Source organism: Schistocerca americana, chromosome 3, assembly GCF_021461395.2.
Source record: "Schistocerca americana isolate TAMUIC-IGC-003095 chromosome 3, iqSchAmer2.1, whole genome shotgun sequence".
Taxonomy (NCBI): domain Eukaryota; kingdom Metazoa; phylum Arthropoda; class Insecta; order Orthoptera; family Acrididae; genus Schistocerca; species Schistocerca americana.
The window spans coordinates 591,319,980-591,325,417 of NC_060121.1; positions in this window are offsets into that span (position 1 = coordinate 591,319,980).

The window sequence follows — 5,438 nt, forward strand, 5'->3', positions numbered from 1 at the left end:
GTTTTAAAGCGGAGCTTGAATTCATTTTTAAATGTTTCCCATTCTGTGTCATCAAAATTTTGATTATACATGGTTTCGTAGATGTCGCTTTCAGTTAGGGCCACAGGTACGTCGTACAGTATCACCAGAGGATTTCTTTTTCTGGGAGGTTCGCATTTAATGGCCTTGTTCAGTTTGGAATTCTTTAATATTTTGTCCCTATCCTCCTCAGTGGCAAGATCCACCACGACTACATTTTTTGTGGCCTTTACTTTATTGATTTTTATTTTATCTCTAGCCGGGTCAATAGTTGTTGTAAATATTTCTTGTACCTTTTTGATTGTCTGACCAGGCAGGGGTCTTAAAAAGACTGCCGTGTCTGGTTTTTTAGAAATTTTTGCTATAGTTTCCTTTGTTGTTTGGGCTTTTGTAGCGGCTTGCGCCACCACTCCGGCCCATGTCTTGACTGGTTGCTGTCTCAATCTAGCGTTTTCTTTTTCTAGTTCTTCGAGACGCCCCTCGAGCTTCGCGTTTGCAATAGCCCAGGAAGCGAGCTCGTTCTTTATTGCCAGGACCGCAGCCTGGCTTATTTTGCCGTTTTTGACACTAGAGTCTAATATTTGATTAATTCGGCAATGTCTATCATAAACACTCTCATCTTCGTGTCCCCCTTCCTCCTGCGAGGTAGGGACAGTAGACACACTCGCCCTCGAAATCGCACAAAGATCACTCGCCTCCTGGTCAGCCATGATTAGTTAGACGAGTGAAAAGTTGGGAGCCCGTCTCTTGCCCCGGACCGGCTCCTCTGGCATGGGGGGGGACTTCTGCAGCTCGCCCACCAACCTCGCCCCTAGGTCAAGGGCACATCAGAGCTGCCAGGTTCAGCGCGCCGTTGCCAGCGCACTGGTCCTCGTCGAAGGCCCCGTCGTCGACGATTTCACACGACGCTCCTCGGCAAGTGCACCCCGCACTCCGGAGAGGCGGATGCACCCCTCGCCCTTCGCCGCCTACTAGCCCGAGCTTCCACCTGAAGGCCAAGGACCCACTCCTACTCAGGTGGTGGGTCGGTCCCCCAGTCGTTCGGCGGTCTGGGCCCATCTAACCTGGCCCAGGCGATGTCACCACCACCTGGGTTTGGCAGAACACGCCCCGGTTACCCAGGGGCGCGGCGAAGCACCCTTGCCGACTCGCGCCGTGATCCCACGCCGACAAACGAGGTCGCCGGCATGCAGAGCACCTGCTGGTCTGTGCCCTGCGAACAGAAAGGGACTGGTGTTCGGTCCCTCGACACAGCTCCCCCTGTGCCACGCACCCTTCGCTTTCGCATCGGGTTGGGTCGCAGCTCTCCCTTTTGACGCAAGGCAGAATGCCGAGCTTGACGTCTGGCACCACGGGAAGGCGGAAAGAGCTACTTGGGAAGGAGAGGCTGTAAGAGACGCTTCACTTCCCCGAGTGAGGACTGCCGCGGCACGCCCGACTGGAAAGCGATACGCCCCAGTGCGAGCCTCCGTGCCTTACGGCGCGCCGGCAGCGGGCGGGCCCGCGCCGAAACGCGCCGTCAAGCGACTGACCTCACGCCAGACTCGGGACTCTGTTTGCATGTATTAGCTCTAGAATTACCACAGTTATCCAAGTAACGTGGGTACGATCTAAGGAACCATAACTGATTTAATGAGCCATTCGCGGTTTCACCTTAATGCGGCTTGTACTGAGACATGCATGGCTTAATCTTTGAGACAAGCATATGACTACTGGCAGGATCAACCAGGGAGCTGCGTCAACTAGAGCTGAGCAGCCGGCCGCCCGGGAGTGTGTCCCGGGGGCCCGCGCGAACACGCAAGCGTCCGCTCAATTATTCTGCAAACAGGAGGAGGCTGAGCTCCCCTGCACAATACACCTCGAAACCCTCTCAGGTCCCGGCGGCGCGCAGCGCCGTCCTAAGTACTTGGTCGGGTTCGAGAGTGGCGCAATCGCCCGGAGTTTGGCGAGTAGACGCTTTAGGTGCGACCACCCGTGCTCCCAACTGAGCTTGCCGCTGCCGACAGAGGCCCGGGAGCGTGCTGTCGTGGCATTGCCGGCGGGAGACAACACGCGCCACCTACGGTGGCCGGCAGCTCCAACGCCAGCGCCACAGAAGGACAAAAGCCCCACTTGCGTGCCGAAGCGAACTCTCCCAGCACAGCGCACGCGCCAACACGTCCGCACAGCTGCGATACAATCCACCTGCGAGAACCGCAGAGGCGACCGAGCAGCAGACGGCGTCGCGGCGCCGAGCGCCGGGCGGCGGCGCATCCTCAGCGCACACAGTCCTCAATCGGACCAGCACACTGCAGATGTCCACCGCGCTTCGCACCGGGCCCGCGAGGACCTACTTTGGCCGCACGGCGCCGCGTGCAGGGTGCGCCGGCGCGCAGCTGCGCCGCCTGCCGCCTCCGTCGGCCGGCGCGCCTGCCACTGGCCGCCCCCACCAGCCGGCTGTAGCGCGTGCGCCCACGCACCGCGCGGCCAGCACGCCGGGAGGCCCCCCCTCACCGGCCGGGGACGGTCCCACCCAGCCACCGCCGCGTATCGCTTCACACCCACATGCCATTCACGTTCGTGGGCATGGTGGGTATCGCTGAAACAACCGGTTGGTAGCTCAACCGATCGTCGCCATCACTGATTCACCTCTAGCGAGAACAACCGCACCACAACGGTTTACCAGTTGTTCATTTGCGTAACGTCACCAGCAAACGTAGACGTCCATCGCCATTTGCAAATTCAACGATTGTTGCATGCCTGTGTCAGGTGTCACGACACACTATGTCTGCCCACATACACGCAACAACATGTGCACGCTTCGCGAACACGTGGAAGGTGGCCCCCGTACGTATGCGATGTCCATTGCGCGAACGACTGTCAACCGGCCTCTGTCGCATGTCGCAGATGTGGAACGCAGTGCACCATGCTATCACGGTGTGTGAGAGGAGACGACTACGTCTGACAACACGCGCCACTACATCAACAGACGGCTCATGCTGATCGCCATCCACGGCATACCATACTGCAATCCAGCTCTTATAGGGAGACGACACGTAGCTGAGTGCACAATATTTGGACCGTATGGTTCGCCGTTGTTGGCGCAGTCGTGGTACGGTCACACATGTACCACGATGTATCATTCAGTACATGAGGACCAATGTGCAGTACAGTGTGTGATTTGGACGTACAACATCAGCGGACAGTTGACACAAGCCGTACCACAACGTAGGCTGTGCTTCGCCATGCGAATGCCAATGAACAACTGCGAAGGGCATTGAGCATGTACGTCCTACTGCCATCCGCATTACAGTGTATAGCTGCAAGGTGTTTCACATGAAGCGATACTCTGGGGACCGGGCAGTGCGAGTAGCAAACTATATTGCGGGGGTTGCAGTTAGGCAACACTACACTAATTTAACGCGTCGTATGACAATTACAGAGCAGGTTAAGGCCCAACGTGTGTTGGGTTAAGGCCCAACGTGTGTTGGGTTAAGGCCCAACGTGTGTTGGGTTAAGGCCCAACGTGTGTTGGGTTAAGGCCCAACGTGTGTTGGGTTAAGGCCCAACGTGTGTTGGGTTAAGGCCCAACGTGTGTTGGGTTAAGGCCCAACGTGTGTTGGGTTAAGGCCCAACGTGTGTTGGGTTAAGGCCCAACGTGTGTTGGGTTAAGGCCCAACGTGTGTTGGGTTAAGGCCCAACGTGTGTTGGGTTAAGGCCCAACGTGTGTTGGGTTAAGGCCCAACGTGTGTTGGGTTAAGGCCCAACGTGTGTTGGGTTAAGGCCCAACGTGTGTTGGGTTAAGGCCCAACGTGTGTTGGGTTAAGGCCCAACGTGTGTTGGGTTAAGGCCCAACGTGTGTTGGGTTAAGGCCCAACGTGTGTTGGGTTAAGGCCCAACGTGTGTTGGGTTAAGGCCCAACGTGTGTTGGGTTAAGGCCCAACGTGTGTTGGGTTGAGGCCCAACGTGTGTTGGGTTGAGGCCCAACGTGTGTTGGGTTGAGGCGCAACATAGGTTAGGTTGAGGCGCAACATAGGTTAGGTTGAGGCGCAACATGGGTTAGGTTAAGGCGCAACATGGGTTAGGTTAAGGCGCAACATGGGTTAGGTTAAGGCGCAACATGGGTTAGGTTAAGGCGCAACATGGGTTAGGTTAAGGCGCAACATGGGTTAGGTTAAGGCGCAACATGGGTTAGGTTAAGGCGCAACATGGGTTAGGTTAAGGCGCAACATGGGTTAGGTTAAGGCGCAACATGGGTTAGGTTAAGGCGCAACATGGGTTAGGTTAAGGCGCAACATGGGTTAGGTTAAGGCGCAACATGGGTTAGGTTAAGGCGCAACATGGGTTAGGTTAAGGCGCAACATGGGTTAGGTTAAGGCGCAACATAGGTTAGGTTAAGGCGCAACATGGGTTAGGTTAAGGCGCAACATGGGTTAGGTTAAGGTACAATATGGGTTAGGTTAAGGTACAATATGGGTTAGGTTAAGGTACAATATGGGTTAGGTTAAGGCGCAACATAGGTTAGGTTAAGGCGCAACATAGGTTAGGTTAAGGCGCAACATAGGTTAGGTTAAGGCGCAACATAGGTTAGGTTAAGGCACAACACGGGTTAGGTTAAGGTACAACACGGGTTAGGTTAAGGTACAACACGGGTTAGGTTAAGGTACAACACGGGTTAGGTTAAGGTACAACACGGGTTAGGTTAAGGTACAACACGGGTTAGGTTAAGGTACAACACGGGTTAGGTTAAGGTACAACACGGGTTAGGTTAAGGTACAACACGGGTTAGGTTAAGGTACAACACGGGTTAGGTTAAGGTACAACACGGGTTAGGTTAAGGCACAATACGGGTTAGGTTAAGGCACAACACGGGTTAGGTTAAGGCACAACACGGGTTAGGTTAAGGCACAACACGGGTTAGGTTAAGGCACAATACGGGTTAGGTTAAGGCACAATACGGGTTAGGTTAAGGCACAATACGGGTTAGGTTAAGGCACAATACGGGTTAGGTTAAGGCACAATACGGGTTAGGTTAAGGCACAATACGGGTTAGGTTAAGGCACAATACGGGTTAGGTTAAGGCACAATACGGGTTAGGTTAAGGCACAATACGGGTTAGGTTAAGGCACAATACGGGTTAGGTTAAGGCACAATACGGGTTAGGTTAAGGCACAATACGGGTTAGGTTAAGGCACAATACGGGTTAGGTTAAGGCACAATACGGGTTAGGTTAAGGCACAATACGGGTTAGGTTAAGGCACAATACGGGTTAGGTTAAGGCACAATACGGGTTAGGTTAAGGTACACATTGTTGTAAGGAAAGGTGTTTTGGGGGGGGGGGGGGGGCCGGTTTGTTGATTGTGATTATCGTAAGTAAATGACTGCGGCATCATCTGATTTGGCACGTCAGGGTGCACCTTTGGCTCATGACAGGCGGCGCT